Source organism: Dryobates pubescens, chromosome 13 (assembly GCF_014839835.1).
Source record: "Dryobates pubescens isolate bDryPub1 chromosome 13, bDryPub1.pri, whole genome shotgun sequence".
NCBI lineage: Eukaryota > Metazoa > Chordata > Aves > Piciformes > Picidae > Dryobates > Dryobates pubescens.
The window spans coordinates 15124064-15145275 of record NC_071624.1 but is presented as its reverse complement, the minus strand read 5'-3'; the positions used below and the strand labels follow the sequence as shown (position 1 = coordinate 15145275).

At 39.1% G+C, this 21212-nt stretch overlaps 1 protein-coding gene across 1 annotated transcript in view; it reads left to right on the top strand.

Annotated features, from left to right (window-relative positions):
- The window catches only part of NAALADL2 (N-acetylated alpha-linked acidic dipeptidase like 2), a 292588-nt gene that overhangs the window by 111446 nt on the left and 159930 nt on the right, over nt 1-21212 (top strand). The window lies entirely within an intron of this gene.

Below are 21212 nucleotides of genomic sequence, written 5' to 3'. Positions count from 1 at the left end.
GGGAGTTAAAAGTCCAAAGCAGATCCTGCTTTGAGTAAGAGAACGCTGTAATGCAGCGTGGCTCAAAGGATGGAGTCCAGTTTCAGAAGTGCTTTACTCTAAACTCCTGGCACAAAGTCTGTACTTCAAATAATTTATTTTGTTGGGGGTTGTTTTTGTGTATTCACACATGGAACCATTATTCCTGCCAGCTGTGGAATACTGATACAGTGGTTTCTGACCAGGTTCCATGGAATCTGTCCCCACCGCAAGAAGTATCCTTCCCTTCATTCTCTCTCCTGCTTTCATGGTATAGTTAGTAGAAGCTTTTGATCAACAGGTGCAAGTGCAGCATAAACAGAAATCCATATCTGGAAAGACTTAAGAAAAAACGTTGCTTGCAGTATCTTTGTGCAATTAGCACTCGAATAGTATGTGTTCGTTTAGCCTTGTTGCAGCCCTGCCTGGATAGACTTGATCACCCATTGTGCTTTTCTAAATACATGTATTTTCAAAGTAAGGGAAATACATTTTTGTTCTAAGAAACTACATAGTCTTTTATAAGTTTAAGTTGTTGTTTTTTAAAGCAATAAGTAGAAGCAGCAGCATATTTGACATGTATGTACTACTTAAATCTCCATTCTGGCAGTTCATTGAATGTGCGTTCTGCTTCTCTGCTGCCTTTTCAGCTTTACAACCTTTTATTACTATCTAACTATTTGGGAATGTATTAAGCAGCAGTCTATGAGTTTGTGACAAGGCTTCATCAAGAATATTTGGTCTGGTTACTAGTTCAGGCATCTTAGGTCCGACTTGAATTGGCACTAAATCAACTGAGGCAATGCTGAGATACTTCATGACTAGAATGGCAGAAAATAGAAATATTTGCCTGGTTGTCAAAGAAGGGTGTTAGCAATTCACAGCATGAATGCTTTGACAGCTCAGTGGGAAAGAAATTGCACATTTTCTCAGTGTCTCAGTGTACCTGACCTAGTGTTCTTAAAAGTGCCCTGGGAGCTACAGAGGTAAATATAACACTCTTTAAGCTTTATTCTTGTTCATTTCATGGAGCTATTTGAAGAAAAAAAACCAGTTTGTTGCTTATCTGTCTGGCTGACTCCTTAATGTTTTATTTACCCTACATGAAAAGTAAAGCTAATTAAACCAGATACACCAAGATGATGATGCTACTTCAGTGTCTAAACCTTATGTGTTGGTATTCTGTCAGTAAATGCTCTCATCAGCAATATACATTCCAGCCTACGGTTTGGGAAAGGAACTACATAGAAGATGCTGATACAAGTACAGTGATGATTTCTACTAGGACCTTTAGGGTGGCTTGTCTGTGGTTTTCAAACTCTGAGCAATATCTAAAAGCAGGAAGAGGCTATCATGTTCCTAAAGTCATTTATATGTTGCTCACTGAATGCCGTGATGAGCTGGAAAGTGCTCAAAGGAATACTTGAGGAAAGTCTTTTTTTTATGGTTCTGTCACTGAAAGGTAGATCAAATAGAAGTAATTTCTGTGTTTCTGATGATGACTTTCTTCTCTGGAGACTATGAATCAGTGTGGTTAGAGGTAACTTGTGGCTGGGACAAATACAAATATGTCTGGAGTGCAGACTTTTCCCTGAGGGATGTGCTTGCATATAAAGGTAGTTAAACTGGTGGCATGTCAAATAAAAGTGTCAGATACCCAAGGCTGCCCTATCACTTTGATTCACAGAGTGTAGCACACAGTACAAGAGACTTTATTGGAAGCTCCTGGTTAAGATATTGGCATATCTGTGATAGGACCTGCACTTCACACACTAATGAAAGAACAACGTTACAGTCTCAGGGACTGCTCCTACCACCATCTTCCCCTTTACTGGGAAATTCTTAGTAAGATGGGTAACCCCAAACTAGTCCTGTTATAGATGAATAAAGGGTAGGAAACTTGTATTTTTCCTGTTGCTGCCTACTTTTTTCCCATTCTTTTAGCCTCACATAAAATTTGTCTGTGGCATCAGAGTATTGGACTGCTTCAGAGTTTCTTCTAGACTCTTCAGGAAATGATACCATTTATAGATCTCTTCTCAAAGCCAACAACATTTTCAAATAGGTTTGGTTTATAGTGCAGAGAGAACTTTTGAGTTCTCATGAGGTTTTACCTTCAGTTTTCTGTTTTGTGAAGACGAAATTCTGTGCTTCTACATAAGAGTTATTTTAGAATGTACAGAAATGGCTTGGGGATGGGTTTGAGAGGCCTACTACCTGGGAGTGGAATGATTTATATTTTTTGGAATCTCTGTTTAATAAAGGGAAAAAGGTAATGATGTGGAAAGGGAACAGCACTTATGTAATAGTTTCTGCAGCTTTGTTTGATAATTTAATTATTCTGTTTGATCTTGAAGGTCTCTTCCAACCTGGTCTGGTCTACTCTACTCTACTCTACTCTACTCTACTCTACTCTACTCTACTCTATTCTTAAGACTTGCTCAGTGTCCCATCAGTCCTGAAACAATCGTATGAGCATGAGCAGTTGGGAGCATGAGTTTCTGTCTTACTGATTCTGCCTTGCCAAAGACATCCTCTGTTTTTAGAAATCTTTCTTCTCTCTTCCTGTTTTTGAACTGGAACAGATTCAGTGGGTGGTACTCAAGGAATTCTATGTATAGGATTAAGACATTTGAAGGGGACATAAGAGTCATGTCAAAAATTGTCTTGAACTTAAAGAATAGCATGAAACTTGAGTGGCTTTCTCCACCAATGTATTATTTTTTTCCCCACTTTGTCTTTTTTGAATGCTGCACTTCCTTTCACCTACCTTTGTATGGCAGACACATAGTAGATTTCTCCATTGCTAGGCTTCTGAGCCATTTTAAATCAAATTTGTTTCCACACACGAAATGGCTCAGTAAACAAAAATATGGGTAGAACCTATTTGTCAATCCTAGTATGTAAATAGGAAAGTGTCACTGTGATAAGCATTAAGAACCGTGCCCTGAGATAAGGTACCTCATAATAGAATTCCTATCTGTGCAGTGGTGGAATAGAAATTATTTCATGAAGAGTTCAGGCAGCATCATAGAAAATACTGAGAGCTTAAAAAATGCTAAAAGGGAACAGCTGTAAAATACAATCTTATGCTATCAGCTGGAGTTCCAAGTGTAATGTTGTTTCAGAGAATTGGTATGCAGAGGTTTAAACAGTAAAGCAAAGTGGTGTATTTGAAAGTAGTCCATGCTTCAGGTCATTGTTAACAGCTAGTCATGTGAGCAGGGTTGCAGGGATTTGGGTGAAAAAGTAGTAACACAGGGTAAATGCATATTCTCCCTGGAACAGAATAATGGTTGGTTGTAGGATTTGATTTCAGAGGAATTGGTGAGGTGTTGACCCACTGCTGGTCACAGCTTGCCCCATCAGCAAAGTCTGTGGTGCCTCTGAAAGGACAAGAATGCTGGACAGGCATGAATGAAGGGCCAGGAATAAGGCAGGGTGAAGGTGCTGCTCTAACAATTTCTGGTTTATTTCCTACTATCCTACCATTTTTGTTTCTCGCTATCTGAATTAGCAATAGTTGCCACATGACTGTAATTGACAAGTGATTTCCCTATCTTTATCTTGACCAATGAGCTTTTCTGTCTCATTTCCACCCCGTATCCTCTTGAGTAGAAGGAGTGAGAGTGTGGCTGGTTACATGTCTGGAAGCTGGCCAAGGTTAACCCATCACAATGTGCTTTCCATGTTTTGATAAATTACAGCAAAAGTTAAAGAGCCCCATGTATGCATCATAAAGAGCCTGTGGCATTTACCTCTTTAATCATGTGTCATTCTTTAATTGACCTTAGCCAGTTCTGCAGGGAACACAAGGAACTACTGCTACTACTTGGAATGTGGGTAGGTACATGCATGCTGTGATGGAAATGTATTCCTGCTTTATTTATAGTCAGCCTTATGATTCTCTGTGTGTGTGTGTGCTTCCTGCCTCATATCTGAGTTTATCCTTATTCTCCTTTACTTCATGGTATTTTGCTCCTTTGAAGCAAGCAGCTGAGCAGAAGTTAAACTAGAAAACAGAATGTTGTGTAACAGTTTTAACCATGAATATGCAGCATATGTTCTAGAATGTTTTGTTATAAATCATCATGACTTTCTACAAGATGTCCTCAGCCCTGGTTTGTCTGTTCTTTTAAACAACAAAACACAGTTACAAGGACAGTTCTGCTATGCTTGCCTTTGCAGCTGAGAAAATGATCCTGTAATAATTTTTTTCCTCCCAAATTTGTGTTTACTTTGTGCTAATAGCATCAGATAAATGAAATAGGGAGATACTTTGGTGTAAAATGACTGTCTATATGCAGGCTTCTGGGTGGTTTTGTTTTGCTTCATTTGTCTTAAGGGCAAACTGAAACTGGGGAGAAAAAAATATGGCACTGTAAGTTCATCTAATGGGGGGTGAGGGGATGTGAGTATATGTAAACACATATTCTTGATCATTTTTTTACTCATGACATCATTTTAGTGGTTGTCATAAAAAAACCTCCAGACTTTATCACTGAAATGCTGTGTTGTTTTCTGCATGAATATAACCCCCCCCCCCCCAAAAAAAAAATCTCTTCTAATGCAACAGAGAAATGAATCTTTTGAAAATACTGCCTTTTGAACAGCCAGCACAGTAAGTAATAATTTCAGCAGATTTTTCAATAATACCTCTAGCACTGAGGCTTCAAAAGGTATCTGAATCCATGATCTGCCTCTTCAGATTTTGCAGGATATAATAAAACAAGTGCATTTTTATTTAAGTAGCAAATTACATTTTCTGAGCTGTTTGAGCTTTGTGGTTTTTTTCCCCCTCCTGTCTGGCTTTCAGTTGGCATAGCATCTCTTTAAGTCTGAGAAAATCAGTTGGACATCAAGATAATTTAGGCTCGCAGGTTTGTATGTGTGGAACTCTGTATTATGTATCAGCTGTCATTTTATCTTCCCTCGTGTGGGGAGAGAACAATTTCAATTGAAAATGCCTTGATTTTATCAATTAGACTATTAGGAGTGGAGAAATTGACAATGGTACTGCAAGGGCTTGCTAGCAGCATTTATATTACGTGACTCTTGCAAATGATGTATTGAAGCATGTGGTCAAAACTTCTCTCAAACAGAAAATGAACAAAAAATGTGATTTTTCAAGAGAGCTGTGGAATTTGCAAGTGGTAAGTACCAAATTATTTGAAAAGCAACAAAACAGAGCTCCCTATGCTGCAAAATCAGTTCAGTAGAAAAACCTACTGCCTAAATACTTCCTGGTGCCTTAGAAGTTGGAGAGAGCTACTCAGTATTTCTGATGTTGCAGACAGTTTCAAGCTGCTAAACAGCCTTAACTCTCTGCAGAACATTTTCTAGCTGAAGCCACTTTGTCTCTCATCCTGCAAAAACAGCGCTTTAAATGGTGTCCAGATTAAATTTTGAAGCTGCTCAACTTGCAAGTTAGTTTAGCATATTTAAATCTTTTGTGCAGTCATGACTGAAAATAATCCTACCATAGCTTTACTGCCATGATATTTCAGCTCAACATTTTGTTCAGCTGTGTGAACGAGCTAATTTATTATGTGCTCAGGAAACAGCCAGCATCACTGTATGGCAATAAGTCTAGCTGGTGTGTTGGAATCTGCTACTACAGAAGCAGAGAGGCTTGCAAAGTCTAGTTGAAATCACTTGTCTTTGCATGGGCTGAGAATCCATGGTTTTATAGCATCAGGAAGTTTTATGAGGACTCCCTTGCACTCCTATACACATATATACAACCAGGGAGTGCTGTATGGAAATGGTGTTAAGAAGTAGATGAGACCCAAGACAGGATATTCAGGAAATATTGTAGTAGATTTATGTGGATGGATGTGGAAAGGAATTACTTTTGTTTGTAAAAGTGGAGAGCTGAATAGTTGTGTGTTTGCTCACGTAGCAATATATAATGATGCATTTTAAGAAATAGCAGAGCTCTGAACTGACTCTCAGCTAGAGGCCAATTTTATGGACCACTTGCTCTGTTGCCAGTCATTTGCTACTTAAATGCCCTTCTCTGGGCATGACAGTGGTTTCTTCTGATCCTCTATCTTTCAGAGCTTTTTCCAGTGGCCTTTTGTGTTTCAGGTGGGAGCTGTTTTCTTTCAGACCACGATTAAGATAATGCTACCTGAGATTTTTTTTTCATCCAGCAATGTCTACCAGAGAGGCAGGAAAGTTTTAGCAGTATTTGTACTCAGATTTGAAATCTGAGTTTATGACAAAAATGTGTATAGCAATGACAAACCCAATACAGTCATTTTCAGGTTTCTGCTAATTGCAGCCTGTAAACACTTCTGTTTGTTTACTGCAAGTGAAGGAGGAGGTTTAGGGGAGACGTTATTGCTGTCTACAACTACCTGAAGGGAGTTTGTAGCCAGATAGGGATCCGTCTCTTCTCCCAGGCAACCGGTGACAGAACAAGAGGACAGAGTCTCAGGTTGTGCCAGGGGAAGTTTAGGCTGGATGTTAGGAAGAAATTCTTCACAGAAAGAGAGATTGGCCATTTGAATGGGCTGCCTGGGGAGGTGGTGGAGTCACCATCCCTGGAGGTGTTTAAGAGGAGCCTGGATGAGGCAATTGGTACCATCATTTAGTTGATTAGATGGTGTTGGGAGATAGGTTGGACTCAATGGTCTCGAAGGTCTTTTCCAACCTGATTAATTCTGTATCCTTATTAATTGGTGATGACAGTGTTGCAAGCAAGCAGTCATCAGTGGTACTGCTGGTAGTTGGGGGTCCAGAATGGGCTTACAAGCTTTTGAGTAGACTTCTTTCTGAAGGTTCCAAAACTTTTGTTGTAGCACTACAGTGAATCCACAGCAGTGCCCAAGGCTGATTTTTCCTTTGTTTCTAACAGCCGAGTCTAATTACCACTGTCTCCCATTTCAGGTGATATATTGTGTGTTCTGAAAATTATACTTGTCAAAATTTAAAAGATTCTCTTTTAATATGACTGTTCAGGCAGCTTGGATTTAAAACTCATTAATTTTTTTCAGTGAAGAGCTACATTTGTTTAAAAGAAACGCTGGGAGGTAGAATATGTTTGTTAGTTTAGGCTGAATTTAGTTTCTAAGTTTGTATGCAGGAAGGAGATTTTTTTTTTTTAAAGCCATTAATTTACTTTTTCAATTTCAAAAATCTGAACTTCTTCCTTCTATTTAATGCTTGATGAAATATAGTGAAGAGACAAAAAGGTTAACTAGTAGTTATGGGTTTTTTCCTCATCTATTTTGTGTGTACAAAGCAAATAACTGCTTCATGTCTGTGTTTTACCCTTTTATACTGCTAAGACAATGCCACTGGGTAAAAAGCAGGCATTTCTGGTAGGCTGTACTAGTCATTAATACTGCTGTAATTGCCAGGAACACAACTGTCTTAATTTATGGTTAGACTCAGCCAATAATTTTTGCTAGGTAGAAGCTAAAGAGGAAGAAGTGCTGCAAGCACAATGACTGTAATGCAGTTTAGGTACCCCTTACATTAAGATAAAGCAGATAGTAGCTATAGTTGGAATTATAAAGAATAAATTAGAATCTCTCTCTAGATAAGGACTTATATTTGCTAATAATGCTTGGTTAACTTTCTCATCTTTTTGTACCTGTACATAATACAATGATATTTTGTCCTAGCACTCTGGGCACAAGTTAGGCTACTATAATGTAACACTTAACATATTGCAGAGCTAACACCTGGAAGTGCACCTGCATAGTGTCAAGAGCACTGTGAAGTCATCTGGCTGATTGTTTAAGCAATTAAAGATGTAATTAGTTTTATAATTGAATTTTTTTTTCTAGTGCAGTTCGAATAGTGCAAGCCAGAACAAACCAAACCGTCTTTAATTCGACTTGATCTTTGTTCCAGCCCACTGCTTACCATTTTCAGCAGCTGTATAAAAAAGATAATAGTACCTCTTGCTGCTTTCAGACAGGTAGAAACTCCCCCAGAAGAAAAACTAATCATCTTAAAATGGCGATGTGGAAAAGACCTTTTTTTGTTACATAAATGTCATATTCTGTAGTACCATTCTGTAGACATCTGAAAGACATAAATAATCTGCATTGGTTAGGCCGCACCTTGAGTACTGTGTCCAGTACCGGGCCCCTCAATGAGTGTGTCCAGAGAAGGGCAACAAGGCTGGGGAGAGGCCTTGAGCACAAGCCCTATGGGGAGAGGTTGAGGGAGCTGGGGTTGCTTAGCCTGGAGAAGAGAAGGATCAGGGGTGACCTCATTGCCCTCTACAACTACCTGAAAGGTGGATGTAGACAGGAGGGGGTTGGTCTCTTCTCCCAGGCAACCAGCACCAGAACAAGGGGACACAGTTTCAAGCTGCCCCAGGGGAAGTTTAGACTCGAAGTGAGGAGAAAGTTCTTCACTGAGCGAGTCATTCGTCACTGGAATGGGCTGCGCAGGGAGGTGGTGGAGTCACCGTCCCTGGAGGTGTTCAAGAGGAGATTGGACGTGGCACTTGGTGCCATGGTCTAGGTGTGAGGTCTGTGGGGACAGGTTGGACTCAATGATCCTTGGGGTCTCTTTCAACCTTAGCTATACTGTGATACTGTGATAATCCATCACTGTTTGGGTTGGGCCAACTTTCAGAAGCATTTTGTTTGCACTTTCCAGGATTTCTTTCAGACTTGCATTATTTTTCTTCAGAGGCAGAAGAATGTTCTACTCGGGGACTGGGGACAGGGAGGAGAGAAGAAACTGTTTAGCTGGTCAGTTAAGGACAAAAAGATTGGTGAAGGAAGCTTATGAGACAAGAGAGTAAACAGCACCAAATGGGTTCAAAACAATTTAAACGCATTGGGAGTGTGGTTTCAGTGGCAGTGCATCCCAGAGCATGGTGTGATGGAGCAGGTGGGATGCCTCTGATACTGATGTCAGTAAAGGGATCATAGCCCTTAGTACAAGAGAAAAGAGTCACAGAATGCATGAGCTTGGAAGGGACTTGTGAACATTGTTGGAAGGACAAGCCACAAGCTCAAAGCAGAGTCAGAGTGTGTTGCGCAGGATATTGTCCTTTGTGATTCTGAGCATCTTCAAGCACGTGCCAAAAAACTCTCTGGGCAACCTCTACCAGTGCTGGACCACCCTTACCACAGAACAGGTTTCCTTCTGCTAGAGGGGCATTTCCTGTATTTCAGTTTGTGCTTGTTGCTCCTTCTCCATTCACTGGAGAATAATCTGGCTTCGTCTTCTTCCACTCTCCTATCAAGTATTTACACATGTTAAAATCTCTGGAAGTCCTGCTCAAGAATAAATGGTCCCATGTTTCTTAGCCTCTCCTTATACATCAAGTCCTCCAACCCCTTAGTTATCTTCCTCTAATTGCTGCTCTCTTTTTCCTTCTGACATGCTTCTCAGTATCACAACCTATACTTATTTCTGTAGTTTGAATGCTGAAATATAGTGGTAGATAAAGTTTCTTAGGCATGGAAGTATGTAGCCTTGCAAAATGCATTTAGAGTAGGGAAGAAGTGAGTCATCATGTCCTGTGGTGTTTCCTCTGCCTGGACAAGTCTGGTGTTGTGAACCATTACAGACATACTGTCTCAGTCCACTCAACAGAATAGAATAGAATTAACCAGGTTGGAAGAGACCTTTAAGATCATTGAGTCCAACCTATCATCCCACACTACCTAATCAACTAAACCATGGCACCAAGCACCCCAATGTGTCAATATGGCTGTAGACATAGTTTCCTGTTAAGGGGCATCAGATTCATATACTCTTGCTGGTACAGAGTTGTAACACTCCTTTATGTAAGAGATCACGTCAGTTTTGGTGCAAGTTTGTTCTCTCCTTTACTCTACTAAAGCAATTTAAAGTGCTCTGATTGTTCTGGGAAAGCCTGGAGCTTCATTTCGGGAAAGGCATAGTACTGGGAAAAGTACTTAGGGGTAGAGATGGCCAGGGGCCATCTGTGCAATACAGGAGAATGACATAAATATGTGAGAATTTCTATAACAAGGAGGCTGTCACAGCTTATAAAGCTGCTTTCTTCACTGCTTTTAGAGTAGTCCTGTACGTGGTGATGCCAGTCAATATTTGCTGTCTGATGGGTTCAGTGCCAGAATAAGAAACAGCCAGTTTGTTGCCAGATGCTTTTGTTATCTGATGTTGTTTTCATGTGCAAAATGAGGCTATGAGAATGATTTGAAAAACCATTTAAGAACTTTGGTAACTGTTTTAATTAGGACAAGAATTTGCACAGAATATGTGTAACATCCAGTGCCTCCTATAGGCTAAATTTACATCGCTGACAGGAGGGTCTGTTGAGTTAGTGGGGAATAAAAACGAGTGGAGCCTCCTGAGTTATTTCAAACCTCATTGAAGTCATAGATCTTTTAGAATAGTGGCATGAGGATTTGCATATTTATTTAAAATATTGTGCTGTAGGGACCTCCCTTCACAAACTCTGTAATGAACAAATGCTTCTGCTGCCTACTTGGGAGGTAATTTATTTATATTTTTTCATATAGCAGATGTCATCTAAAGCTGACACGTGGTGACAATCAATTCCTTTCTGCTGTAACACTCATGACAAGGAGCCTAATTTTAGAACAGCTGGCCCCTTCGTGTTTTAAAATGCCCAAGTTGTTTGTTATTTTCTTGATTTCCAAGCATCAGCAGTCTTTCAACTAGTCCACTGTGTGGTTTCTGCCAAGCCTAGTTTAATCCAGAACTGCAAGGGATTTTCAGCAGTATTGCAAATCATTACACCAACATTCAGAAAGATCTCTTCTCCGAGAGAACTGAACCACCCGTTGGCAAGCCTTCAGCAGTTAAAGCTTTGGCAATAGTAATTTTTGCATAGATTAAACTCCATTTTGCTTTTATAGTAGTATATGAAGTGTGGTAAAGCTATGAGTCAGTTCCCTTGTCAGTTACCCTTTCTCCCTCCCCAAAATCGCTGTATTAGATGTGACTGAGTTTTGCTGGTAAGAAACAAAGCATTTCCCTGGGCAGTAGTATTGTGTGCTTCTAACCCATTGAAAGAAGAGATCAATCACCTGGCATGGACTGTCTTGAGGAATGTTTTAGAAGTCTCCTAGAAAGAGAGAATATAGGCTTTGTAAAGGTAGTGTGAGTGGAATATTTCTTCAGTTACAATTAGTTGTGTAAAGATTCTATGGATGATTTCATGTAAGTACGGGTTTTGGTTTAAAAAGGGGGTGGTGAGAGGAGGGTGAGGAATTCAGTAAGACCACAAGTGAAGGTATCAAATGGCTGCTCCTGTTTGGTTAATTTTGCTTTGTAGTCACCTTTGGTTTGTAAGCCTTAAGGTGTTCAATGCACTTACCAGTTTTTTAGTATTAGCATTCTATTTTTTAAAGTGGAAGTGTTACCTTGTGAGCTTCAGGATACTGGAGGAAGCTGAGCAGCACAGCGTGGCTGCTGTCTAACAAAAAGTAAAATCCCAACCCCAGCATGCAAATGAGGAAAATATCCATGGATTTTAAGTAGGTTTTGTAACTGGTAAGGAATTGCTCATGTGCTTTCAGTCATTTTTGCTTGTTAGTACAACATAGCAAAGCACAGAACAGAAGCATGCATGAAACTCTTAGGCAGGAGCAGTAATCCTGAGGCAGTCAAAAATGTTTTCTAGAAGTTGCAGCTTCAGTTTTACTTTTTGAGTTTCTGACAGTTTCATCCAGTTAAAGGGAACACTTCTGTGTATCTGGAGTCTGGATTTATCCACTGATATACACAATGGACCTGTAATTCTGAACTCTGAAGCCCTGATTTTAGGAATGAGTGCTTTAAGAAAGGATTTAGTTGCATCTCTCCTTCGCTTTGCCAGCCGAAAAGTTGAATTGCAAATCCTGTAATAGATTTACAAATCCACAAGCATATGTAGGAATACTGCAAGAGATTTACAAATCATAGCATTAATCTTAATAAAGTAATATTTAGCTATACAAACCTGTACTCATTTCTAAATTTAAATCTCTGTCATGCTAGCAGAGATCATTCTTCAATTTTTATGTCTGCTCTGGTTTGGGTCAGGCTCTTTATGATTATTATTTTGTTCTATGGGACTTATGTTTATTAAAGTACTTTTCTTTGTGGCTCATTTTTTCCCCTTCAACTCCATAGAATAAAACCCCCTAAATATTATCTTCTGAACAGAGCAAGAATTTGACATTCATAGAAATGGTTACAAAAGCTGTTCCCTCCCTGGTGGTTGCATTATAACAGAAATGGGCAACCGAAACTTGCATAGAAGTATAGTCATTTAGTCAGATGTTTGTCTCATACTAGGCACAGCTCAATGTGGATCACTTTTTGAAAAGGCAAAATTTAAAGACATTTTAATGTCTTGTCTCATGTTAAGACGAGGAAAATCCTTGGTTTAATGTTTTGTAAATGTCTTTTCTTTGGATTTGTTGTGTGTGGAATATATGAGTATTGTGAATACTATCTTTATTGTGGTGCCAGACATGGGAACAGATTGCCCAGAGATGATATGAAAAATGCAGCTGGATGTCATCCTGAGCGCCTCGATCTAAATGATGACGCTTTGAGCGGGGAGGTTGGGCTGGGTGATCTCCAGAGGTCCTTTGCAACCTGAACTGTTCTATGATTCTGGGAGCAAGCAATGAATTTTAGAATAAATTCAGCCTGACAGCCATTTTTTTGTTGACAGAGTTATTAAGAAAAATATAATAATATAAGTGATTTGGGACAGGGTGGCCTGAAAGAACCCTGGAACTGTGGATGTGAAGTCAGAAAGCCCCAGTGTATACCTGCTAATGGTTTCTCTCGTAGCCCAGCTGATAGGAACTGCCTGGCTGTAGCACTTTAGGAGAACATGTCTGTATGATAGCAAGGGGTATTAACAGATCAGGCCTGAACAGATTCTGCATGGTCTTTCCTTTTTCCAAGTTTAAGTTTTGACCCAATACATTAATCAACAAAATGGGATGTGTGAATAAAATGTGATTTTGCCAGATGTATAGTTTGTTTTTCTGGTTTAAGTAGAGCTCGAGGGGTTTTGTAGGAACTATTATGGAATTATTTTATTTCAAGCAGCTGTTATTATTGACAGTGTCATACTTTTAGTTTCTTCATCTTCGCCCTTGGTCAGTAGTTTAAAAGACTTTGATCTTCCTGATGATAAAGAGCAAGATGCACTGTGTGTTGATAGTATGCAGCCATTTAAATTGGTCTTGATCCGGTATTAAAGTAGGGGAAAGCTTCTATGACTCCTATTGTAATTGGCAGACAAAGGAAGACGAGATTTAACGTGTCCATCTAATGCAATTTCAACACAATGGCAAGTATTCATTCATGACCCAATCTAAAGAGTAAAAATAGCAGTAATTGTCTGAACTGGAAGAATCAGTGAATGTTTTCTGAGAGCTATAAGTTTAAAGAGATGGATGAAATGTGGATGGTTATTATTAAAGTCTATAGACTGCAGACATTAAAGAAGCTTTCTCAAACAGCACTGGGTGCTGTGTAGTGAGGAAGATGCCAGGATGAAATGCATTTTAGAGTCTTTATTAAGGTATTTCTGACACGTGGTGAGAAATGTATTGGTTGTATGACATACCCTGTAGTGCTTAATCATTTTAATCATTTTATTTTTTTCTGTGACTGTAAGAAATGGTCTTGGTAGTTCATAGTTTTAGAGGGTGCTAAAGGAATTCCACAGTCTGAATAGGAGATACATCCAGTGGTTCTGAGAAATGATGGTGGTGGAGTCACCATCACTGGAGGTGTTTAAGAGGAGTCTGGATGAGGCACTTGGTGCCATGGTTTAGTTGATTAGATGGTGTTGGGTTGGACTTGATGATCTTTGAGGTCTTTTCCAATCTGGTTGATTCTGTTCCTGAATACTTAGGATTTTTCAGATCCTGGCAAGAATTTTATACTTGCTTCCAGAAAGAAAAAAACATCCAATCATTACAATGCCATAGGCACTTTGTTACTTTAATAATGATGCAGGTTTGTTTATGTGGATAATCTGCATGCATGTTATTTTAGCTAAAGGATATCCCTTTCATTTTAATGTGTTGCCTGTTTCCTAACTGTCATGGAAAATGAGATTAAAAGAATTCATAGTAACGATACTTATTTGTTTAATATTGCCAAGCTGTGCTGTTCAACACCACTCTGTCACTGCTCTACCAGATTATTATTGAGTCAGATGAATTGCACTTAGTATAAGTCCAAAGCAGTTATTGTATTCTTTCTTCAGTCCTTCTCAGTCTTCTCTTCATTCTGCTTCCTTGCAGTAAAGAAGCCTTTGCTGGGTCTTTAAATTTTTCTCCTTAGTTCTTGAATGGGTTTGTGTTCTATTCATCTGTTTCTTAGACTGATTACATGGAAATTCCAGTGTAATTAAGAATGTTAAGAGTGGGCTGCTACAGCAGTATAGCTTACTGATGCTTATCACAAGGATAGGACTTTTACATGGTCTTTGGAATTTGGGATTGTATAAATTTTAGGGGAAATTTTACTTTTAATGGAAAATACAGAGCTAGCTTTATTTTAATTAAAGAGATAAATTATCTTACCACAATGATTTGAGCACTCAATAGTCAAGGCGAGCAGGGTGGCTGAAAGAGCTCCTTATCACAGAGCTATCATTACAAGTTTGCTGGGTTTAGCTTACTGAAAATATTTATAGTTTCAGAACTGGAGGGGTTTAATATTTTAGTGATTATTTTAAGAGAAAATGCCTCAGACTTAAATGTGTGCTACCTTTTATTTGTAAGGCTGAACTTAAACTCGTGTTGAAATCCATAGCCTGCATAACAAAAGGAATAAAGTAAACCAGAGGGAGTAAAAGGCATGGAATGTTTAAATATCAACCACACACAGACCTAAGGCACTAATGTGTACTGGACTAGATTTTCATTTGAGTTTATTTCTGTTCCAAATATGAGAAACATGGATTTCCCTTTAGCTAGAACCTGATGGATTTTTTTCATATATCCAGTCTTAAAGCAGGAAGGAAGAAAGAGTCTGTGGTCTTAAATTTCAGTCAAAGGGTTGTGTATTTTGAGCTTCCAACTGAACTGCATTAGTAGGATTTACCAAGCAATATCCAGTATGACTTAAGGCTCAAAGCAGTATTTTTTTCAGCTGAAATTACCTTGTATCTGTAATTGTGCCTATACATTGTATGTCTGACTGGATGTGGGTGCTAGTTTGAGTACTTGTGCCTCTGGTGATTTGACTGTGAGACCAATTAGATGTCTGGAAGCACAGATCTGAAATTAGATCACAGAATCACAGAATTGTTTGGGGTGGAAGAGACCCCAAGTATCATCTAGTTCCACCCCCCCTGCCATGGGCAGGGACACCCTCCACTAGTTCAGGTTGCCCAGAGCCACATCGTGGCCTTAAAATCCTCCAGGGATGGGGCTTCCACCACCTCCCTGGGCAATCTGTTCCAGTGTATCACCACCCTTATGGTGAAGAACTGTTTAGGTGGTGTATAGCTAACTCACCTACTTCTGTTTCAGGTTCTGTCTTCCTTGTTACTGTGCTTCCTATCAGACTCTAGGAGAAATCATTGCTAAAAGAAGAGTATTGAAGGCAATATGTGTCGCAGCTTCTAATAATGCCTTTCAACATTGTCTTCCCCGTATTGATAATGAAGCTCTAATTGTTGTGGAGTACTATCTAAAGATGCTGATGACTCTTCAGTCCGTTGATCTGATTGAGGTTACTGCCTTTTCAACATCTTGCACTTGTAATTTGCAAAAGCTAAGCTTTATTCAGTAAATTGTTTCGGCTTGAGACTTACGTTCTAATTGCAGACTGACTGTGCTCATCCAGAAGAAAAGTTCTATTCACGAGGCACCTCTGCTACTTATTTTGACTAAAGAGAGGAACAAAATGCCTGACACCCGTGGAAGGAAAGCCTCTGTTGTTTCAGAAATGTCAGGCAAAATGTCAGGGCTGAGGCTATCAGGCCAGTGATTTGTATGTTCCACTGATGGTTTGTGGTTCATATGCTTCCCTCAGTATTTTCCTTTGAATTATCATATAATGTCTTTTTCGTTGTTGGTAAAGAAAACATCAATGTTCCCACTGTCAAATGCTTTCTGTGGATTGCAACTTTTTCAATTCCTTTGTTATATTTTACCCAGCTGATGGATTTTTCAGTGTGAGAGCTAACAATTAGAACAATACCCAAGCAGAGACTTTGTGTGCTTGAATAACTGAGCTGTGAATGTACCCCATGTAGGTGATTCATACTGCATCGTGGCTTTCAGGATGAAAACTCCCCTGTGTATATATAAGGGTCCAGTTGCAAACTCTGTTTAAAAAACAGAGGTTTTTTCTGTACTTGGACACTTCTTTTATACTGATGAATGCTATTTAAAAGATGCCCTTGAAAACATGTCTACATATTTTTTGTTTCTGCTTAGATTTAATGTTAGACTAGAGCTGGTGTGCTGGTGTACTTCAGGATGTTACCTCCAGGTTATTATTAGGAAGGATATCATTACCTGCTAGTACTGGAAATCCTAGCTTAGTTTACTTGAAAGCTTGATCATTAGTGAGGGCTTTTAAATGTATTTGCAGTTCAGTCATGAAATAATGAAAGCTACTTTAGGGTTAAGATAATTTTGATTATGATATTAAATATGGAGAACTAATTTCAGAATCAGTTGTAAAATGAGTGACTAAAATTAATGGCAGGTAGTACCTGTGTCTCAGTTCATCTTCAGAATAATTTAAATGATGTAAAATTAGAAGAAACTCTGTCCCTTCTGAAAAAAAAAACCACAATTGTTTAAAATTTGGATGTTTTGTTTAACTTTTTTCCGTACCAGATTTCTACATAGCCTGTTTCAACAGTTAAATTATCCCATGACCATCATTGCATGTTTCTTACGACCTCAATGTGGAGGTGCCCTGTGGTACTTCATTTTCATCTGGTTTATCCCCTTTACTCTGCATTACTTCATCTGCCTCATCGTCCTGGTAATGATTCCCTCTTCTTTCCTTATTTACAGATCATTTAAAAACTTGCCTCCTTTATTCTACACAGAAGAAATAAAATAAAGCATTAAAAGCACATCTCTTGTGGCTTTTCTCTACTAATTTATCCATAGTTAATCTTCTTTCAAGATAAGAACAAAGAGCAAAATCTATTTTTACTAGCTTGGCACATACTTTTCTTTCAAGAATATATTTTAACAGTCCTTGTTGCGTTCTGGGTAATATCCCAATGTCTGCCTGTCATGAGCCCAGGGCTCTTACTGGAACTATTTGGCAAAATTAACATTTGCCTCCCTCTGTTGCTTAAAGCATAAACTTACAGTGGTTTTCAGTAAGTTTTCTTTATAGTGTGTCCAAGGTTATCCTCAGAAATACAGTATTTTGTGTTTCAAGTTGACGTAATAAAGTAGAAATTAAATACTAATGTGAAAATTGTCATTTGACAAAGCTCCTTAAGGCAGGCCTGAAATATTTGCAGCTACTCACTGAAACTCTTATTTTACAATACTACTGGTAAGGCAGTTCATGTTCCACCTGGTAGTCTTTTACCTGTATCATAATACTTGTGGTACTCTAAAAGTTTGTTTTTCTTTCCAGGGAAAACAGCTGAATTATCAGTAATGCAGAGATGCCTAGGACTGGAGATACAGTCTAAAATTCTAGCCATTTTAAAGTTTTTAGGAGTTTTCTCTTGACTTTAGAGTCAGAGTTCAGTCAGAATTTTCCACCCCTGAGTTACTGCAAGGTCAAGTTAAAAAATGTCACATCTGTGTAGCTGGCACAACAGCATTTCAGAAAACGTTTTGAAGTTGTGTGTTTGGGAATTAATTCAATTTGCCAATGCATGTCCACACATCCTTCCCTGCTGTCATTACCTCTACTTTATATTTTTCTTCTCTATTATCGTACAAAGTTCCCTTTGGATTAGATACAGCTTCCTTTTTGTATGATAACTGAATAACTCATTCTTTCCCCTGTGAAAAAGTTCTTGATACTTACAGTTGTTGCAGTATAGCTGATTGCATTTTTTAGACTAATACTCAAACACCATTTTATCTGTAGTTGACTCTTGATTTTAATGCACACACATTTCACCACTCATAGTGTAAAATATTTCAGATCATGTATATCTCTAGCTCCGTCCATTCACTCCTTGGTGGGGCCCACAATGTTACTGCACAGAAGGATAGTAAACTATAAGACCTGGATAAACTCTTCTGTTCTTGTTAATAGCAAAACTGAGTGTCTTTCTGAGCTGGCAAAATTCAGCTCAATTGTGCCCTCCTTTACACTGCTTGCTTGATTGTGTTTAAACCTTTTGAAGACATTAGCTCATTTTAGTCTGTCATTATGAATGGCATTTTGCTATTTATTTGTCCATTACTTGTTACTTATTGTAGCCTAATTCCCACAGTTATTTGAAAGAGAATCTTCTGTTGTCAGTAAGCATGTTCTCTGTAGAACTAGCACATTTTCCCTGCTACACCTGCAACTTTAACCTACTTTTATACTTACTGAGTATTATTCTGTTTTTGAAGGAGCAGTTAATATGAGTCTAGAAGTGGAGTGTTTTCCAAATGCATCTATTTACTTTGCATTAGAATATAGGGTTTATAGAAGTTAATGTTTTTCTGGTGCAAGAGCATTAATTCTTTTATTGCTTTCTATGTAACATGTGTTTTACCCTTCTGATTTCTGTATTAAATGCTGAAAGTCGCTTTTAGTTGTTTTTTTAGTAAACTGCATGGTTTTATTCTAAAATGGTGAACTAAGGTAATGGAGCAAAGGGGATCACATCTGCCTTTTGAGGTACATGTGACCAGGGTACCATTGCCAAGTTAGGATTATATTATAGCAGATATGCTGGTGCAAGATAGCCTGAATCCCTTGCTTTAGGAAGGGGGTGCTGTAGAGATTAACATTGTTAGATTATCTTGGGATATGTTTGAGGACCTCACCTTGCCATGTTCCCCTTTAGCCATTGCAACTGTTTGTTACCTGTAAATATTCATTAAGTAACCCTGCCTATTAATGAAAAACGTACTACAGCTCTTGACTACAAAAGGATCATTAAAAATTTTGGTATCTGGGAAATATTTAAGTTCTCTTTGGAGCAAAAAGTAGTTTCCATTTCAGCAGCATCTGGTATTTTCCATTAATTAATAATTAGTGAGTAATAGCAGCTTCATTGTCTTCTGAGTGCTTGAAATTTAGAACACACTGTCCTGTGGAGATCTTTAAAAAACATTGAACATGCTCTGATGTAACTAAATGTATTTTGTCCAAGTCATATACATTTCAGTAGCATTACACTGTGAAAAAACACAGAAAGAACACAGCAAATTTGTGGTAATTCATCCTAGTAATGAGTGCAAATAATGTAGGAGGTAGCATTTTAGTGTTGCAGATTAGCACCTGATTGCTTTAAATCCTGCTTGAAAACCTCAAATATATTTAGTGTAGGTAATACCAAAACACCACTCTGCACATTATTGCAAAATAATGGACAAATCCAGCTGTACTCGGTTGACCTGCTGTTTGAGAGCAGCTTGAGAAGTTGGCCTTTGGAAGTACCAAAAGTACTTAGCATTGTATTACAGTTCTCTGGAGTTACTTATTTTGCAGGTACAGTGAAGTTCTTGTCTGAATGCCAACCTGAGAGTAGCTTGAACTGAGCACCAGCTATAGATATTTAACTCAAGATTTTTAAATATGATTAATGAATCACAGAATCATAGAATTGTTAGGGTTGGAAGGGATCTCAAGGATCATCTAGTTCCAAACCCCCTGCGATGGGCAGGGACACTTCACACTAGATCAGGTTGCCCAGAGCCACATCCAGCCTGGCCTTAAAAACCTCCAGGGATGAGGCTTCTGCCACCTCCCTGGGCAACTTGTTCCAGCATCTCACCACCTTCATAGTGAAGAACTTCTTCCTAACATCCAATGATGACTCAGCAGCATTTCAGGAAATAACTTTTCAAGTCTTTACTTCCTTGAAGGTTAAAATGCTTTTTGAAAATGAACATTCCTCAAAATATTTTAGGTTAAACACTATGCTTCCAATCACATTTCAGGATCCTAACCTGAGAATGTCAAGAATGTGAAGATTGGTTCTGACTGCAGTAAAAATGTGGCAGTTTATACAAGTAAATGTTCTGATCCTGTGACTGTGAACATATTCAGATTATATAGCTCTTGTAGCACGATGTTGCCTGGAAAATAAAGAGTAACTCTCTTAAAGCACAATACAATGTTCATGTTTGTGGTCAGATGTTCAGTTAAGTTTAGATTTATGTGCCCTTGAGTCCTGCTGAAGCAAGCAAGGATCCCAGGATGTTAGGGGTTGGAAGTGACCTCTGGAGATCATTGAGTGCAACCCCCCTACCAGAGCAAGTCCATATAATCTAGCACAGGTCTCACAAGAAGACATCCAGGTAGGTCTTGAAAGTCTCCAGAGACGGAGATTCCACGCCCTCTCTGGGGAGCCTGTTCCAGTGCTCTGTGACCCTTACAGTAAAGTTGTTCCTCATGCTGAGGTGGAACTTCTTGTGCTGTACTGTACATCCATTGTGAGACTTCAGGTTGAAACCCTGGGGACTTGATGGCCTCCTCCTATGGAAGGGAGGAAGAGAGGAAGAAACCATACATGGAGTATCTTAGGAAAGTATTTCTTAAGTGATGTGTAAGAAATCCTTAGACATTACAGGGAGGTTGCATGATGCACATGATCTCTACTTTTTGTTTGTTTATTAAAAGTTCCTTCTGAATTAAAAACGTTGCCAGAGGAAGTTGAATGTTAGAGAAATTAAGGTAGGTCTGGGTGATTTATCTTTGAAGTGAAAGGAATTTAAAATATGACCCACTTTTGTTGTAGTTTGAGCTGGGTGCCCCCCTGGTGCATTCACTTCCTGTGTCCAGAAGTCCAGCCCAGAGGGATGGACACAGGAAATTGTGTATTCCCTACCATAATTCTTTGCACCACTATAAGATCCAGTGCGGGGTCTGGCACTTCCTCTTTCCTTCCCTCTCCGAGACTTGGTAACTGGGGGAGAGATCTCCCGGCCATGGGCCTGATTAGGCCCAAGGCCACAGGGGGATGGGCAGTCTCAGGCCTGGCCAGCTGAGACTAGCCCAGCAGAGGGAGGGGGAAGAAGGAGCCCTGGGGGTTTTGCATGCACCCTCAGGTGGGGATGGGGTCTTTCTTTGTCACTGCGCTT